The sequence below is a fragment of the Pinus tabuliformis genome, chromosome 8 (assembly GCF_031772625.1).
Source record: "Pinus tabuliformis cultivar Carrire ecotype Pingquan chromosome 8, CPIR1, whole genome shotgun sequence".
NCBI classification, from domain to species: Eukaryota; Viridiplantae; Streptophyta; class Pinopsida; order Pinales; family Pinaceae; genus Pinus; species Pinus tabuliformis.
In genome coordinates this window covers 544,431,181-544,442,753 of record NC_142294.1, presented here as the reverse complement: position 1 = coordinate 544,442,753, position 11,573 = coordinate 544,431,181, and the positions used below count along the sequence as shown (strand labels likewise).

Here is an 11,573-nt window from a genome sequence, read left to right as displayed (position 1 = left end):
AAAATCGCTACCTTAGGCTATGAGTTTCCATCCTTGAACACGATATAGAATTTTCATGGGAGCCACAATGCGCCTGATAGCCAAAACCTCTGCTTGTCACTTGCATCCTCATGCAACACACTTGTTTTCACCTACACAGGCCGCTTGTGGATGCAAGCCACTTGTTTTTGCTTTCATGCTCGCCACTTGTTAATGAAATTTTCATGCTTGCCACTCGTTAATGAAATATAGGGATATATCTATCTTAGTAATATCTTAGACATTAAATGCTTAATAAATATTGCTAACATTATGTTGACAATCTGTGAGTTCTTTTTTTCTTTTATTATGCGGATATGCTAAGAGTTCATGTTCTTGTTATTATACTGGCAGGAGGTCCACTCAGTGGGAACAAAAATTTATGTTTTCTAGTCACCCTTTTCTAGACATGGGATGGGCGGACTATATTTGCATGGATTCAATACCAGATTATATCAGTAGTTTTAACTTCACTAAATGCTACTAACATCAATAATATTATGCATTATAAAGCTATTAATTACTTTCACTAATTATGGAGGTCTGGCTTATGGTGTTTATTTCCAAAATTTAAGTTCATGTGTCATGTGGCTGATTCTAACAGCTTGCTATTTAAATGCAAGAGCTAATAAGCTTCGTCTAATACGATCATTGTACTTGTTCGGCCATGGATGGGAGCCCTCTCTACCATCATTGTACTTGCTGGGCCATGGATGGGAGCCCTCTCTACCAACTGCACAAAATCCTGATCATTGTACTTGCTAGGCCATGGATGGGAGCCCTCTCTACCAACTACACAAAATCCTGCTCATAGCCCTTTGCCTTAACTTCGAATTCAACCTGCTCAACAACACGCTCTTTGTTCCTCCCCTTAAAGTAGGGACTATCTGTCGTGCAACCCTCCATGTTATTAAAAAAGCATTCACTAAATATGCAATAACATGAAGTATTAAACCAATACTTCAAACTAGGACATTGTTGTTTCTGGGCAGGCACAGTAAATATTAGAAAATAATTCATCAAATATGCAAGAACAAGCCTGACAAATCAAATCCGTTCATACACAGCTAATTCATGAATTTAGATTGTTGCAGAGCGTGTGGTTTATTAGAGCTATATTATGTATTAAAAGACAAAAGAAATTGATAAATTATAGAAAAAAAGATCATTCTTTCCCAGATTCACAACACACCTATGCAAATTGCAGACCCAAAATAAACCAGATTTAATAATATAGTGTAGGTAGCCCTACATCAAATATTGAATAGTTCCAACTGGTCTATACATGAATATTGATGCTAGTGAAAATGTTCAATATTTGACTGCATCAGGTCTCTAAGCTTTGGTTGGAACTCGTTAATGGTTTCCAACTTTAGCTTCCATTGTCTGCATGCGTTCAATATCAACTGTGCAGTCCTCCAAACTTAGCTTCGGCAGGACATCCCACTGGAGCTGAAACATCTTTCAGATGGTCTTCCATTTTCATTTCTGGCGGCAGAGGAAGCACAAGATCTCCAAATATGGGGAGTATTTTGGTGCCAGAGCTACTTCTGGTTGCAGGTTTCATGGTGGAATTGGTTTTGAATGTAAGGGAAACCATGTCTATCCCGGAGAGCATAGAATGAAGCATTGGTCACTCGCAAAAGGAAATAGAGATGCCACAAAAAAGAGAGTCTGCTTTGGGGCTGACTATGTTGTGAAAGGTGGGGATGGCTATGTGATGGTCATCCGGCAGATGGTCCCTGTCATACGAAACTCGCAGTTCGTCATAAGACAACCAGCCACTGACTCCTTTTCAAGTCACCAGACTTGGTGGCCGGAGTTGGACTTTTTTCCGAACGGCATCCATTTCCGGGCAATGTCGCCGCCTACTTAGACTACTATATTTTATGTCACGATTCTTGTTACAACATTTATTATTATAGACGAAGCCCAATGATACGGCCAGAGCTAACCAGCCTACCATAGGGCATTTAATGCCCCTATGGAGGTTGGTTCACCATACATGACCCATAGAAAGATTTGATAGGAGCATGCAGTGGATAGTTCTCGAGTTCTGATCTCGAACAACAGGGGCAGCTGCCAATGTGAGGAATTGTGTGTGCATGGAGGTCCATCCATCAATTTGAAATTTGAATTTATCTGCATCCAAACGAGGTGGGATCTTGACCGATATCTTACAGACGCGGTGAAGTCGCTCAATTTCAAATTTCAAACTTGAAATTTAGAGGGGTGCATAGCGCAAAGCACTACATGACTGCAAATTCCCATGAGGTCAGCTTCCCCATGTGTTTCTTCCATGGCTGCTGGACGACCTGCTGCTGCTTTGTTTTGGTGCTGGAAGCTTTCTTCTCAGACCACCGAGCACGATGAGCAAAAGTTTCTGAAGGTCGTGGTAGAGCACCTCGACCAGGCACCCTAAGTCCAACCTTATTGTAGACATTGGGCGGGTTCAGGCCTGCAAACGCTAGATGAAGCAGATTTAGCCTCGGCTACAAAGGTTCGGTGTGTTCATCATCAGATCTACTGTAAACTCTGAAGGGTCCAATGCATCATATCATGTTAATTCGGATCTACTCTGTTACAGTTGGAGCTTTGAGGGAAAACGTCTCCCCGTTGAAGGCACGGGCAGCTTCGACATCTGCTGCTTGTATATCACACAGATCCAACGAAGAGGGGTGAGGAAACCTATTCACTAAATCTAGAGATGGGAAAGCCTGTCTTCTATAATGGTTCCACTTAATTATCAACTACCCATGGTTTTCGACTTAGTTAAGGATACCGATTTGGGGCTTTTCTGTGTCATATATTTAAGGTTTCAACCTGAAAACTAACAGTTTCACTCGGCCAAATGGACAAGTAATTTTCATCGAAGCCATAAAACGAATGCATTTTAGATAAAGTTCAATATAAACAACCAGGGCTTTTAATTTATTTAGTCATGGTTTCAATATGACTTCACAGTTTTATTGGGGCAAATCGACTGGAAACTTGCATTGAATCCATGAAAAGAAGGTATATTAGATGAAGCTTCAAATCAAGTTGCAAGAATATAAGACTTTTCTCTGTAAACCATTTCCTTTTCGGGAGGTAATAAGGCTATATTTTTTTTTTGTTATTTTATAAAATTGTTTGGGGTTATTCTATAAAACTGTAAAGTTGAATTCATATAATCAAAATGCTAAAAGGTCATAGTTTTGGGAACATACTTTAAAGTCAGTGACAACATTTTTTATGTTTATGGTTTCGATAAAGTAGTGATAATTAAATTACTCAAATTTGAAGTAAATTTGTGTAATCAAATTACACAAATTGTGTGGATTTGGTTAATTAATAATTTTAGGAACATACTTTAAAGTCAATGACAAACATTTTTTATATTTATGGTTTTGGTAAAGTAGTGATAATTAAATTACTCAAATCTGGAGTAAATTTGTATATTCAAATTACACAAATTGTGTGGATTTGGTTAATTAATAAAATGAATATGGTTTATATTTTTTAAATATTTTTATTATTATTTAATAATTTTTTAATATAAATTTATAATTTTATATTATTATTATTTTTGAATTTATAAATATAATTTAGTATAAATTTATTTTAATATTAAATTTATTAAGTATTAAGAAAAGATATCATTTAGTTTTTTGGTTGAGTTGAAATGCTCATTCTACAGCCCATTATGATGTGTAACCATGTCCAGGTAAAGAAATTGGACCCCTCTCGGTGTATGTTAGATCCTTTTTTAACATAGATCTATGCTAGTTTTACATTTTAGGAGATTTTTCCACGATTTTACATTGATTGATTTTTATTTTTATTTGTTAAGGCATTCTATGGGGAAAAAAACAACCATATTAAGATCTAGTTTGGCCTAGGTTTGGTATGATCCTTAATGATTTTGACAACATAGAAGTTGCTAGATCCAAACCATAGGTTAATTGTATCAATAATCTCACGACTCACATAAACCAGTTAGTTAAATCTTTAATAGTGTAATTTATTTAGCAAAACATATAAATATGTTAGAGAATAGTCTTTAGGATTAATCACATCGCAAGGATTGGGTCCACGTTTCAAACCAACTAATGTGGTTCATCCTCAGGACAAGGTGAGAAATCAATCGAGATAATAAATAGCAGGACAAGGTAAGAAATCAATCGAGAGAATAAATAGCAGGGATGCATTACTACACAGTGTTAGCCGTTAGTGAAAAATTATTTAATTAGAAACTAGCCATTATGTAATAATAAATTATTTATTATCGAAAAAGTCACAAATGTATTAATTAAATAATCTGATAAAATAATAATATAAGCAAGGGTTGACTTAGTCAATAAGACGAAAAAAAGTAATTGTTATCATAATAATATTAATTAACTAGCCATTATAATAGGTGATTATAATAATATTAGGTAATGTAATAAAATATTTCATACCAAATTAAATAACTAAAATCTTATAAATGTCTTATAACTATTATAAATTTATATAATAATAATAATTTGAAAATAATTAATTATAAAATTTTATATAATAATATACTATTAATATTATGAATTTATATAAAAAAATTAAATAAAATTAATAATCAATTTTATTATTATAATACTATAACTAGAATTAATAATATAATTATTTATTTATATGAATAAGAGGTTAAAAAAAAAATTAATAGCTTTAAATAACTTTATATTAAACATTACCCAACATTCAATACGGACTATAAGGGGGAGATGGCAGCGCCTAACCAGCCATATATCAAGTATTAAATGCACCCGGAGATGCACGCGAGATAATCCGTTAACACACGAATTTGAAAACTCGTCACTAAATAAAAAAAGACATTTTGCGTATTAACGGACTATGTCGCGTGCATCTCCGGGTGCATTTAATACTTGATATATGGCTGGTTAGGCGCTGCCAGGGGGAGATAGCCACTTTATTGATAAAGAAAAGAATAACTAACAGAAAGAGGAGACTGGCTCCATCAATTCAAAACGCCCAACCTGTGTCTAACAGCAAAAATATAAATAAAAGCGAAAGAGAAAGCGAAATAAGATCCCTCCATCAAGAAAACAGGTAATTCCATGTGATTCTGTTTTGTTCCTTTCTTTTGATGATCAGAGATGGCAGATGGTCAGTGGAAAGAGAGCGCCTGCCGTGAACGCGAACATTATTTTTTTGTGTACCATCACATTATATGATTTAGGATAATTATTAATTTAATAGTTTAAATTTTGTATGAATTTGTTTATTTATTTATTTATTTTTAATTTTATGGAAGAGTTTTTTGAAATCAAAAGTATGAGTTATGAAATTTATCTAATGTTAAATTTATGTGTGTATTTGAGAACACAATTTAAATAAAAAAAAACTATGTTTTTAACTACACAAAAAAACATTATTAAATTTATATGAAAAGGTACAGAATATAATAAAGTTAAACTTCACCATTACTATTTGCATCAATAGACATGCCTATTTTAAAGTAGGGTTTTCTAAAATTTTAATTTAATTATCAAAAATTAATAAGTGAATGGTAGGAATTAACCTTTATAAAATATTCATGGAATATTTTTAGTAATAATTGAACGTAGTCTAACTTATTCTTAATCAAAATTCGGAAGACATTATTAAAAACTTGAGTTTAAGTTATTTAAACGTGAGTGTTTTAGGGATTATTTTAGGGTGCTTAATCCATTTATGCATTCAAAATTACATTTTAAATAACAAAAAATCACATTCTTTCTTGAAATAATTTTAGGATATTTTGGTGAAAAATTCTATTTTATATATAAATTATATTATGTCTTAAGAATCATGATAAATAAAATATTAATAATTAAAAAAAAATTATTTAAAAATAATTAGATTAATTTTATTTTTCATATTAATTTAAAATGGTTAAAAAATACAATTAAAATTAAATATATAAAAAATATTTTAAATATTTTTTTAATGTATATTAATAATCTATCCTCATAATAAGCCAGAGTGGATGGCTCGAAAATTCTAACAATTAAAAATGGGATGATTCGAGGAAAAAAATCCCTACATACAATACAAATCAAAAAAACGTCAAAACAATAACATATTAATAATATTAAATCAAAATAATGTAACCAAATGTATTTATAACTTAAAACTCACTTATAGCCCCGTGGTCGGGATGGTCGGCTTGCTGCCTCCCCACCCGGGTTCTATTCCCCTGGATGCATGATTTGGGCTGCTCCTGCAGCATAATGTTGTTGTTGATACTTGCTTTGTTGCGGGATGATGTGACTTTGGCTCCATTCTCAATTTAGCTTCGTAATGTTGTTGATACTTGCTTTGCTGCGGGATGATGTGACTTTGGCTCCATTCCCAATTCTACTCGCTTCAACGATTATATGCTCTTCCCCACTGAAAAACTTAAAACTCACATAAATTACCCTATGAAATTTTTTATGATCTCATATATATACATATATTGTTACCTACACACGACCCATTTATAAAATATAACATCATTATAAGCAACCTTAATACTCTATAACATCCCGTAAGCCACGTACGAAAATTTCATGATATCCCACAAAATCCTACGCAGTGTGCTTTCATTGGGAACCACACTAAAGGCTAAATCTACAAGGAGAGATTTAAGTTGTTTTAGTTATTAATTAATAATATTGTTATTTTTCATTTTTGAAGGTTATATTAAAATTTAGGATGTGAGAATGTTATTATTTTTAAAAATATATTGTAAATATAATTTTTTTATTTTATTTTAAAAATAATTTAATTTTGGAAAATATATATTTCCAAATTTTTCCAATATTTTTTTTCCCATGGAAAAAGTCGTAATTTCTATTAATATATAAGAAATTACATTTTGTAGATGCCGAGGCATATGCATATGGAGGCAAGATTGCCTGTCAAGATACATGAAACTGTCCAGATAAAGATATGAAAGCTTAACCGCTAATCGCTATTACTCCACGCAGGGAGTCTGATATCAACCATATTGTGTCTAAGCTTCCCTCAACAGGAAGAGAGAAAAAAGTCCAAAATTGTATCGTCTCTGCGCAGAGAGAGATATACTATGTACCAAAACCAAAACTGTCATATATACAAACCATTAAAGTAGATATAAGAAAAACATAATTTATACAATGAGATCAGAAAATATTGGGCTTATAGCCCAATTTGTCCATGTTCTACAAAAGGTCTGTGGTAGTATTGATGGTAGGTACCATCGATTTCCTCCTGTATCAGCCAGTCATTGTCCTGTAAATGTGCTGCCTCTTTTGAAAGTTGATCTGCCTCCGTGTTTTGTTCCCTGTAAATATGTCGACAGACAAAGGAGTCAAAAGAGGATATCAATCTGCGAGCTTCTCCTAGAATATGCCTCAAAGTATATGCATTACAAAGAGATGCATTGTTGAGCCAGTTACACACGATTTTGGAATCACCAAACAACTGAAGATGACTGCAATGTTGTTCTAAGGCGAAATATATGAGGTGTTTTGCTGTACAGAGTTCAGCAAAATTGTTAGTACCCTTGCCCAGGTTAATTTGGATTTTGAATATGTGAGTATCATTCAGGTAAAGAATGGATCCTCCACCACATCCTGCCTCCTGTGCAGAACCATCAAAATATGCCCACGGTTTAGATTTGTCTATGATTTCAGGTTTGATGGTGCGAGGAGGGGCTATGTTATCGTCCTCAGGAAGGAGATCATAATCAGCGATGGTATGAAGCAGAATAGAAGGCCAATGGGGGTCCTTGAGGTTGAATATGGAGTGGTTTCTAGCAATCCATATAGCCCAGCAGGCTAGAAGGGGCATGTTCCTGGCTTTTCCTTTGTGTACATGGCACCAAGAATTCCAAGCATCCTGAATGTTGTGACCGTGCCAGGCATTTAGGGATGGGTAGTGTGCAATGATACAGTTCCAATACTCTTTAGAGGATGGGCAACTTAAGAAAAGGTGTTCGGTATTCTCTTCATCAAGTCGACAAAGATGGCACCGAAAAGGGCCATGAAAGGATCTTTTCATCAGATTGGCACCTGTAGGGATCTTGTCAAAGAGAATGTTCCACAGTAATAGGCGGGTACGAGGGGCGGCCTTGAGTTTCGAGAGTGATCTCCAGTTCGGGTCGATGGTCTGAGGCTTAAAGGGATCCATGAGTCTAATGTATCCTTCTTTAGGGGAGTATGTTCCGCTCTTTGCGAATGCCCATATAACCTCATCCGGTTCATCTGTCAGGTGGATATGCGCCTGAGTGAGAGCTTCAATGTATTGCTGCCAGTGAAGTCGCCATTGCTCGGGGATGTCCAAGTCATGAGCCGATTTCCTAGCCTACTGTAGAAAGGTAGAATTATTTCGATCTCCTATGTGCTTAATGTGGGTGATGCCCCTGCTGTTTAGGTACCTGATCAAGTCAACTGGTAATCTGTGAGCATTACCGCAGCCTACCCATGGATCCGTGCCAATACGAACTGCATTTCCTTCATTAATTCTTCATGTGATACCTTGTCACAGTAGAGGTAGTGCATTCATCATCGCCTTCCAAACGAAATTTTTCCAATATTATATTTTAAGGAGTCGAATTTTTTCCATATCAATTCGCATTCGAATTCGATAACTATGCTATTTATAACTTAAAACTCACATACCTAAATTTTTTTATGTTAATGATATCATACATATACATATCAATTTGAATTTGAATTCGTATTCGCATTCGAATTCGGTAACTATGCTATTTATAACTTAAAAATCACATACCTAAATTTTTTTATGTTAATGATATCATACATATACATATATTGTTAGCTACACACGACCCATTTATAAAATATAACATCATTATAAGCAACCTTAACACTCCACGGAGGAAAATTTCATGATATCCCACAAAATCATACGACCAGCCATCGGAAATAAAGATTATTTAGCAGGCTGCCAGCCTTATTGAGGTGACTCGGTGAGCGACCTGATTGCTTGATAAAGAAGAGAAGCTAGTAGACTCTGGCATGGAGTTTTGACTTTGGGACAGCGTGATCCAATCATGGTTTAAAGTCAATGATCAATAAAGAAGAGAAGCTAGTGGGCTCTATCATCGAAGCAGTGTCATTCCTTGAATTCTTCTCCTCAGAATCAGGTAGAGGTAAGAGATGCCAGGCTACAAAATGTAATATATTGAGTACTACAATGCAACGCGTGACGATGGTATGTACTGATAATAATATGTAACAAGGCAATTCCTATTTCCAACCCCATTGAAACATAAATGCAGCCTGACATACAAGGGGAATAACAGTTGCTTTGTTGCTAAAATGCCAAAGTCAACCCCATTGAAACATAAATACAAGAGAACTGCTATATCCCTTGCATGTCAGGCTGCATTTATGTTTCAATGGGGTTGGAAATAGGAATTGCCATGTAACAACATGACCCCTCCTGAGCTTGCGGGTCGAAGGTGTCAAATAATGCGTGATACGAACTTTCCAGGGCATAGATTGACTTTGTCTGAGCATTTAGCGGCAGAAATACAACTCGAAACTAGTCACTGGCTTAGATTGACAATTTATTATAGTCGTACATCTATTAAACCTAGCGCATAACAATTAAATGTTTTATATTTCTACAACTTCCAAGCGCCTGTAAGGCTATGTTTGTAGAATATAAAATTTCGATGAAAGAAGATGATAATATTTGAGATATGTTTGAAAAGGAATTACAGAAAAATCCAATGAAAGTGAATGAGAAAATGTGACGTCAGTTTGATAAGAAATTACAGAAACCAGACCGCCACGTTAGGTCTTTGATACACCGCGTGCGGTAGGGTCAGATAAGACGCGTGACACTGCTTCACACTATTTTTATTTGGATCGTAGACTTTTATAGAATTGTATTTGAGAATCTTCAATCCACATATGAGTTCAAGAGAGAGAATATAAAGTAATGTAAGACTTTTAAACTTAATTTGATTTTAAATGTTAGAAATAATTTAGAATCTAAAAATATTTTAAGATCCAAAAAAACTAGTTTAATAATTAATAAATGACTTTGCTAATATCCATTGAATAACACCATTCACACACTCAAATACTGTTATATACATCTATAAATACCTGTAGCTTCGCATACATGATTATCAATATTCAGTAGTGAACTTGACTACTAGTATCTCACATCTCAGGATTTTGAGTAGTCGCAAAGCGAACGATAAACTCCCAGCTGTCTTCCAAGGTGAGAACTTCGTAGCAATAGATAGTCTTTCGGGATCCATATTTGTAAGCAAATTAATGATTGGAATGACTTCATTTTCTGGTTTTTCTTGATGTCGGTTTCCAGGGAGGTGAAATGGCGAAGACTCTGTGCCATAAGGTGACCCTCTTTGCTGTATCATTTTGTGCCCTAGCTGGGGCTGCAGTAAGCGACAACCTTGTAGTGGGCTATTACAATACTATTTGTCCACAAGCTGAACCCATTGTGCGTCGGGTAGTTAGCACTGCGTTCCTTAACTTTCCTGGAGTAGTTGCTAAGCTTATACGGTTGCATTTTCACGACTGTTTTGTGAGGGTAGGTATCAAAATTACGTTTGGTAATGTACTTTGCTAGACTGTAAATGAATGAGGTTTTTGAACTCCTGCACTTTCAAGGTTGAGATGGTTCCGTTCTCATCGATTCCATTCCTGGCCAGTTCGTAGCGGAGAAAGACTCTCTGGCTAACAATCCGAGCCTTGGAGGATTCGACGTGATTGACGAAGCAAAATTGCAAATAGAGGCGGTCTGCCCAAAGGAGGTCTCGTGTGCAGATATAGTCGCATTTGCGGCTAGAGATAGCGCATCACTGGTATTGTCTTAAACATCACACATATAACGACCATTAAATTAATTATAGGATAGCATCACGGCAATGCTCGATGCTTTCAAATAATTAATCATTATTGATTGCAGGCATCTCCCATTCCCCTCTCCTGGGATGTTCCAGCTGGAAGAAAGGATGGAAATATTTCACTATCTTCCAACATTCCGGGAAATCTACCTCCCCCTACCTTCAATGTAACACAGCTAACTCAGTTATTTGCTGTTGAAATCTAATTTCAACGCAGCTGCCAGAAACCGGTCAATAAACCTCGCCGGAAAGCTCTCGGGTTGATTTTAGGCAGGAGGAATAATCCGGCAAGGAGCTCCGATATAATTTGGAGCTGACACGTGGTTCACCACTGACGTAACGCAACGTAAGAATCTCGGGAGTTAATGTTCAGCATATGTTGGCCTTCCGATATTGTTCTCCACCGTTGGATTTGCTCCCGTGTTCTCCGCCGTTGATCGATTGAAGCTACATACCAACAAACGTCAAATCAATGCATTGCGTGGAGTAAAAGACTTATGGTTTGACCGCCGAATGAAAGAATTTAATGAATTTATGTGTTGTTCGTAGTTTTTAGGTAGATGCTTTTAATAATGTTATGGGCACGTAAGTTTTGTATGTAAAAAGGAATGGCACATTTAAAGAGAGGTATGGTCGTTTTTTAATGCAATGTAATACAAAAAAA

The 11,573-nt window shown here is 35.3% G+C and overlaps 1 pseudogene; it reads left to right on the top strand.

Moving 5' to 3' along the window:
• The first annotated feature begins 10,374 nt into the window (after positions 1-10,374).
• On the top strand, positions 10,375-11,115 carry LOC149236587 (peroxidase 5 pseudogene; annotated as a pseudogene).
• The last annotated feature ends 458 nt before the right edge of the window (positions 11,116-11,573 follow it).